Below are 9,005 nucleotides of genomic sequence, written 5' to 3'. Positions count from 1 at the left end.
TTCCGTCGCATTCCGTCGCAAATGTTTTAAAAAATTTAAAAAAAAATATAAAAAAATTAAATACTATATATACACATACATATATACATTTTCACATATACATACATTCATACACATACATTACATACATACAAATATACATACATATACATACATATATATACACATATTTTCATATACACAAACACACATACACATTCACACATATACACATATACACATATATACACATACATAAATATTCATACACATACACATTTCACAAACACATACACATACATATAAACACACACATATACACATATTCATATACACATACAATCACATATACATACACATACATATTCACATTCACATATATATATATACACATACACATTCATATAAACACACACATACACATTCACATATACATACACATTCACTTACACACATATATAAACACACACGGAAATCCCGTCGCAAAACGCAATATAAAACCACGAGTCGTCTTCTTCATCAGATTCAAAGATTTTCGGAAAAAAAAAAATAAAAATCGCCATTTTTTTCTAAATCTCTCCAAAGATCACCAAATTTCTCCCATAAGGTAATATATATGTATTTATGTATATATATATATGTGTGTTTGATGTGTTTGTGTGTGTTTATGTATGTGTATGTGTGTGTAAGTGAATGTGTATATATATGTGTGAATGTGTATGTGTGTGTTTATATATGTGTGTAAGTGAATGTGTATGTATATGTGAATGTGTATGTGTGTGTTTATATGAATGTGTATGTGTATATATATATATGTGAATGTGAATATGTATGTGTATGTATATGTGATTGTATGTGTATATGAATATGTGTATATGTGTGTGTTTATATGTATGTGTATGTGTTTGTGAAATGTGTATGTGTATGAATATTTATGTATGTGTATATGTGTATATGTGTGAATGTGTATGTGTGTTTGTGTATATGAAAATATGTGTATATATATGTATGTATATGTATGTATATTTGTATGTATGTAATGTATGTGTATGAATGTATGTGTATGTGAAAATGTATATATGTATGTGTATATATAGTATATAATTTTTTTATATTTTTTTTATATTTTTTAAAACATTTGCGACGGAATGCGACGGAAAAAAATCCGTCGCAAATTGCGACGGAATTATCCGTCACTTTCCGTCGCGAATCGCAGATTTTTTCCGTCGCAAAAATGCGACGGATTAACGACCGTTATACGTTTGCGACAGCGCTATACCGACGGAAATAAATCCGTCGCATTCCGTCGCAAATTCTTAATTGCGACGGATTTCCTTTATATTTGCGACGGATTTTTCCGTCGGTATATAACTATTTTCTTGTAGTGCTATTCTTCTCTCCCCAAAAGCTCTCCAAAAGTCTGTATCTAAGTGTTCTCTAAGGCTCCCCTCTGCTCTAGGACGTGGCTAGGTCTATTTTATAACCTTAGGGCGGCTCCCAAGAGTTCTCCTTTCATTAGAACTCTAAAAATTGCGAATTAGGGTTTTTCTGGGTTTTGACTCGACCGAGTCAAAGTGTTGACTCGGACCGAGTCAAGTCGGGCCCATCTGACTCGGACTCTTCACGAATTTGCTCATAACTTTCTGCTCCAGTGTCGGATTTACGCGATTTTGGTGTCTTCGCGAAGCTCTTGAAGTGCTCTTTCCAATGATACAAGTCTCGCACGATTTGGACTTCTGTAGAGAAAGTTATTGATGTCGCAACATGAGTACCTCATCCGAACTTCTCCTTTAACGCTCCAATTAGCTCATTTTCGAGTCCAATTATCTCCGAAACCTGTAACTCTGCAAAACTAGAACACAACCGAGTTTTGTGTCCTAACACGCCTAGAATGCCTATGAATGCATGTGATTATCCTATAAAACCTAGACAAACTCTCATCAAAATATAGAGAAGAATAGGAGTTATCAATAGACACCAAGATTATGAAGATCTAATATACGAGTAAATAGTTATGTGCATATTTAGGCGACAGTCTCATACAGCGCCTACATATCGACCAATATTGCCAGCCAACTCTCGATGGGTAAGCCGATGATCCGAAAATAAATCAAAACTTTTAGTCATCATTCGATAGGTGATCTGATAATTTAGCTGTTGACTCGAATCGCTAGTCACCGCCTGATGGTCTGTAATCTGAGCCAAATAATCAGCCATCGCTCGATGGGTTGGTCGATTGTTGGCTGTTGATATTATCAACTTCATAACTTCAGCAAAACATGCTCAAATATTTTTTTCTTTATAACATTAGAAAGATATTTTTCATAGTTATCATAGACGCAAGATTATGCAGATCTAAGATACGAGTAGAAAGTTATGTGCATATTTAGACAACTGTCTCATAGAGTGCCTAAACATTGACCAATATTGCCAACCAACTCTTGATTGGTAATCCGATTTTCTGAAAATAAACCAAAATTTTTAGTCGTCATTCGATAGTTGATCCGATTATTCAATAGTCGACTCAAATCGCCAGCCATCGGCTCATGATCCGGAATTTGAGCCACATAAACATCCACCGCTCGATGGGTAGGTCGATTGTTGACTGGTGTTATTATCAAATTCATAGCTTCCACAAAACGTATCCAAATAATTCTTTGTTTAAAACATTAGAATGATCTTTTTCACAACTATGCATGGACACCAATATCATGAATACGATCAGATAGTTATGTGCATATTTAGACAATAGTCTCATAGAGTGCCTACGTATTGGCCAATATTGACAGCCAACTCTCGATGGATAATCCGATGAACTGAAAATGAATCAAAATTTGTGCCATTATTCGATAGGCGATCCGGTAATTTAGCTGTTGACTCGAATCGATAGTCATCGCCTGATGGTCTGTAATTTGAGCCAAATAATCAGCCATTGCTCGATGGATTGGTCGATTGGTGGCTGTTGATATTATCAACTTCATAACTTCGGCAAAAACATGCTCAAATAATTCTTTCTTTCTAACATTAGAAAGATCTTTTTCATACGTATCATAGACCCCAATATCATGCAGATCTAAGATACGAACAAAAAGCTATGTGCATATTTAGACAATTGTCTCATAGAGTGCCTACATATCGACCAATATTGTCTACCAACTCTCGATTGGTAATCCGATGATATGAAAATGAATCAATATTATTACTCGTCATTCGATAGATGATCCGATTATTCAATAGTCGACCTAAATCGCCTGCCATCGGCTCATGGTCCGCAATTCGAGCCACATAATCAGCTATCGCTCGATGGATAGATCAATTGCTGCCTGGTGACATTATCAAGTTCATAACTTCCACAAAACGTGTCAAAATAGTTCTTTCTTTAAAACATTAGAATGATTTTTTTCATAACTATGCATAGACGCCAAGATCATGAAGATCTAATATACTAGAAAATAGTTATGTACATATTTAGACAACAGTCTCATAGAGTGCCTACATATCGACCAATATTGCCAGCTAACTCTCGATAGGTAATCCGATGATCTGAAAATAAACCAAAATTTTTAGCCATCATTCAATAGGTGATCTGATAATTTAGCTGTTGACTCGAATCGCTAGTCATCGCCTTATGGTTTGTAATTTGATCCAAATAATCAGCCATCACTCGATGGATAGGTTGATTGTTGGCTGTTGATATTATCAACTTCATAACTTCGACAAAACATGCTCAAATAATTATTTCTTTATAACATTAGAAAGATTTTTTTCATACGTATCATAGACCCCAAGATCATGCAGATCTAAGATACGAGTAGAAACTTATGTACATATTTAGACAACAGTCTCATAGAGTGCCTACATATCGACCAATATTGCCAACCACCTCTTGTTGGTAATCCGATGATCTGAAAGTAAACCAAAATTATTAGCCGTCATTCGATAGGTGATCCGATTAGTCAATAGTCGACTCAAATCGACAGCCATCGGCTCATGGTCCAGAATTCGAGCCACATAAACAACCACCGCTCGATAGGTAGATCGATTGTTGGCTGGTGATATTATCAAATTCATAACTTCCACAAAACGTGTCCAAATAATTCTTGGTTTAAAACATTAGAATGATCTTTTTCACTTCTATGCATAGACACCAAGATCATGAAGATCTAATATACGAGCAGATAATTATGTGCATATTTAGACAACAGTCTCATAGAGTGCCTACATATCGACCGATATTGCCAGCCAACTCTCGATGGGTAATCCGATGATCTGAAAATAAACCAAAGTTTTTAGCCATCATTCGATAGGTGATCCGATAATTTAACTGTTGACTCGAATCGGTAGTCATCGCCTAATGGTCTGTAATTTGAGCCAAATAATCAGCCATCGCTCGATGAATAGGTCGATTGTTGGTTGTTGATATTATCAACTTTATAACATCGACAAAACATCAGCCAAGCCCAAAAACATTTTCTGGGCTTCGATTAACTTGTTCACCTAAGTGGAACTGGCTCTGTCCGAGTCAAATACTGACTCAGTCCGAGTCAGAAGGCTGAGACCGTTTCTCGACACTCTAATTTGATCTAAAAACCGTTTGTTCGGCCAAATCTAAGTCTTCCTTTCTGATACTTCACATGTAAGTCCGTCTCTAATGGTGTGTGACCCTGTAGGCCCATTCTCAATGGCAACAGTCTCTAGAACCATTCCCGATCTACAAGTCATGGTTAGCCTCTAGTAAGACGTCATGGCTACCCACGTTGAATTGAGTTAGAGGTGATCTAACCAAGGCAGTAACAACTCGAGTTATGATCTTTTGTCTCACGATATCATATGTTGAACAAGGGCATGGTTTGAGCTATCCTTCAAGATCAACCGCTTTCTCGTCTTCGCAAATCGACTAATAAAATAGGTGCAACTTTATCTATAGCGTGGCCACGCGTTTTTCATAGTTCGATTTCCGCGAGAGGCTAAGCGATATCTCTCTCGTTAAGGAGGTGACAAGTCCCATATTGCATGTGTACTATCTCCATATGATTCGTGAACATATCTGATCAACGCCGTTATCATTATCCGGTTAAAGACGACGTTTGACGCAGTCAAGACACGCCACTCCTCATATCAGATACTCTAGACAGCTCAGGTTTGAGGATCCAAGAATGAACCGCTGTATGAGATTCAAGTCATGACTCTGTCCATGTGACAATCTCATGCGGGTCATCCAGTCACTCATTCCCAACGAGTACCCATGATTGTGATATGCATCCAATGCATCGATCATACCTCATGCTAGTCTTAATTCATCATTGTTCCCACAATGATAACTGACTAGGAAGTTTAGAATCATTCTCTAATGATTCAAGGATACCGAAATATAACAAACATGCCAATCATATAATGGGAAGAGTAATGCATTCATAAACCAATGAATCAATACAAAGTCAAATGTCATATCACGATCATCCTAGAGCATTACAACCAACAATCTCCCACTATGCTCTGTGATCTATCCTACAGACATCTAATCCTCATACCCCTAACATGACCATCATGCTTTGACGAAAGGAGAGAATTCGTCAATGGGTCGGCAATATTATCATCTGTCGACACTCTGCTTATCTGTGTGACCGGGGTTCCTTAGCTTGCGCAATCGCACCATTGTTGTCACAGGACAACTCAATGGGATCTGCAATGCTAGGAATGACGCCCAGGTTCCCCATGAATTTTCTGATCCAAATAGCTTCCTTAGTTGCATCAGATGCTGCTATATACTCGGCTTCTGTAGTCGAATCTGCAATGGTTGGCTGTCTGGAACTCTTCCAACTGATAGCCCCACCGTTCAGGCAGAAAACGTAACCTGACTGCGATCTGAAGTCATCTCTGTCGGTCTGGAAACTAGCATCGGTATAACCACTTATAGCGAGTTCGTCTTCCAATCCGCCATACACCAAGAAAAAATCCTTAGTCCTTCTCAAGTACTTAAGGATGTTCTTGACCGCAATACAGTGAGCCTCACCTGGTTTAGACTGATATATACTAGTCATGCTCAATGCATATGATACATCCGGACGAGTACACAACATGGCGTACATAGTGGATCCAATTGTCGAAGCATATGGAATCCTACTCATGCGTTCTTGCCCATCCTGTGTCTTTGGGCACTGATGACATCGGTTTTTAACATTATTTTCCTATGATCTTAGTTGCATTTCACCCCTCTTTTCCGTACAAATCTAGCATTTAGACCACATTTTGTTCATAAATACGTTTTCTTTGCTTCGATTTAATTTCAGGAATATTCGCGTAATCGGACGAAAACGGAGCTAAAACGGTGTTTTTGGAGCTTAATTCGACCAAGCTAAGGAAGGTCACGGACTCGTCGCGGGTGAGAAACAGACTTCGGAGCGAAAAAGGGAGAATCTTGAGGTTTAGAACATCGATGTCGACATTTTATAACATCGATATCGACGTTCTCCAACCTCGATATCGACATTTCCAGCCACCTCGAGATCAGAGTTTCAGATTTTCAGATCTAGATGTTCCCGAACATCGATATCGATGTTCTATACCTCGAGATCTGAGCAGTCCAGATATCGACCTTTCACAACGTCGACATCGACATTTCCAAACCTCGAGATCTTGGTTCCATAGAAGAATATCGATGTTAGAAAATATCGATATCGAGGTTTTTAACGTCGATATTTCGAAATGTCTATAAAAAGATCGTACGAAAACCGAGAGAGGGTTCGACTTTTGACATATTTTTCGATACTGTTCTAGATTTTTCGGTTTTTGACAGTTTGGGGGACATATTGGAGTGGAGATTGCTACATTTAATTGTCAAAGGATTGATTCTTCATACTATAAGTCTTCTATTCCTTCTTCTATTGAAATGTTGTATGAATCCATGTCTATTTCGCTTTTCTCTATGATGTGTGAGTAGTTCACTTGCTATAGGCTAGGTGTAATACCCCGAAACCCGATTGAATATTTAATTATTTAAAATAAAATAATTAAATAGAGACGTCACGAAATCACCAAAAATAAATAGTACAATGCCGAGAAGAGGCACGAGGATCGTCACACGCCAGAAGGATCGAGAAGGAATGAAGAAAACAAAAAGAAAGAAAGAAAAAAAAAACGGGGCTGGCCCGCCGGACCAGGATTGGTCAGCGGCGGACCAACCACTATCAGTCGGGATGAGCTGGACAGCGCGGACTGGAGGGAAAACTTCGAAAAAAAAAATAAGATTCCGGTCCGGCGGACCAGGAGTTGGTCCGGCGGACCGGGACCCGACAGTTCCCAGCTCGCTATGTTGCGAGTTTCGGGACACGAGAACTCGTCGGAAATTGGATCCACACGCGTCCAACCACCGTCTGACGCCTGGAGGACATTGCAGGCTCGCCTCTGGGCCGGGATTTCAGCCCGTACAACCTCTCTTCCGCGAGATAAATCCCTCCCAACCTCCAGACTTAGCCATGGCGAGCTGAAAGTGGGGAGAAGAAAAAGAGAGATAAAGGGAGAGAGTGGAGGCGAACCAGAAAGAAAAGAGCTCGGAGGAACCAAGACGGACGTGCCCAGACATGTCCCGGAGCTTCTCGCGTCGTGTGGAGCCACGAGGACACACGAGCTCAGATAAGCTCAAGAACAAGGTGAGTGGCTTGAATTGAATTTGTGGGATCTCGTTTTCAATGATTGATGGTCCAATTCGAGATTTCCTTGTGTGTTTGAGACATAGAACATGTCTAGGGATGTAAATCTATGTTTAATTGGCATTTAGAAGCAACCCCAAATCGATTAGAGTGAGAAAAATCGAAACAGAACCGGAGAAATCGCGAGGAAGAAGAAGGTTCCAGTCCCGGTCCGCCGGACCACACGTGGTCAGCTCTGGACCAGGACTGGAACAAAACACGTGCGCTCAGACGGACCAAGGAACGAACCGGACCAGAGAAAAACAACGTCCTGGTCCGGCGGACTAGAACCTGGTCCGTCGGATGAGACGTGTTCCGAGGCTACGCGGTCCGCCGAGCCAAGAAAGGGAGAACTGACCAAGAGAAGAACACGCCTGGTCCGGGGCTGACCAGTCCTGGTCCGCCGGACCAGACGTGTCCGAGAAGGCACACTCTGTCTGACTAGGAGAGAGAGGACCGGACCAAGAAGAGGACACGCCTGGTCCGGGGCTGACCAGTCCTGGTCCGCCGGACCTGACGTGTCGGAGTGAGGGCACTCCGTCCGACCAGAAGAAACGGACCGAGAGAGGAGAAGCAGGCTGGTCCGGGGCTGACCAATTCTGGTCCGCCGGACCAAACTTGCTTTCTCTCTCGGAGCGACTGACCCAGAGGCGAACCGGACCAGGGGAGAAAGAGAACTGGTCCGGCTGACCAAAAATATGGTCCGCCGGACCAGGCTCAGAAAACTTGGAGAAAATTTAATTTTTAACCGAGAAAGAGAAGATGGCCAACGGGGTTGGCCCGGGCTTGACCAGACTTGATGAGGGATGAATCAAACCCCCACCAGAGGACGAAGCGTCGAGATTGAGATCGTTCGAACCGAGTTTTCGTCAGGACGTTGCGTGGCGTAGTGAGGTGTGCGACATCAAATTATGAGTGATCGTTACGTGACTGTTTGTGGGTAGAATTGCATGGCGTGGAACGGTAACTCGGTAGGGACCGGATACCGTGACACGTATGATTGTATTATGGGAATATTGCATGTTGTATGCCATGTGTGTAGCTTGCTTGTGCGTACGAATTAAGCGTGATTGTGTTTGTGGATGGTTGTGGACTCAACCATCAACGTCATGGACTTGACGGGCGTTTGAGACGCATGTTAGTCGTGTGCGACACGAAGGCCAACGTCATGGACTTTACGGGCGTGGACTCGCCCCCAAAGCGAAAGCGGAGACACTTGTCAACTTCAACGTCCTAGGAACTCGGGATAGTACTCCTCTTAGCATTTTCTTAGAAGGAAGAAGAAAAGAAAAGAAAAGAAAAAGTGACAAAATGAATGAAGAGATAACATATCTTAGA

The sequence above is a fragment of the Tarenaya hassleriana genome, unplaced genomic scaffold (assembly GCF_000463585.1).
Source record: "Tarenaya hassleriana unplaced genomic scaffold, ASM46358v1 Cleome133, whole genome shotgun sequence".
NCBI lineage: Eukaryota > Viridiplantae > Streptophyta > Magnoliopsida > Brassicales > Cleomaceae > Tarenaya > Tarenaya hassleriana.
This window is presented reverse-complemented; position numbering follows the sequence as displayed.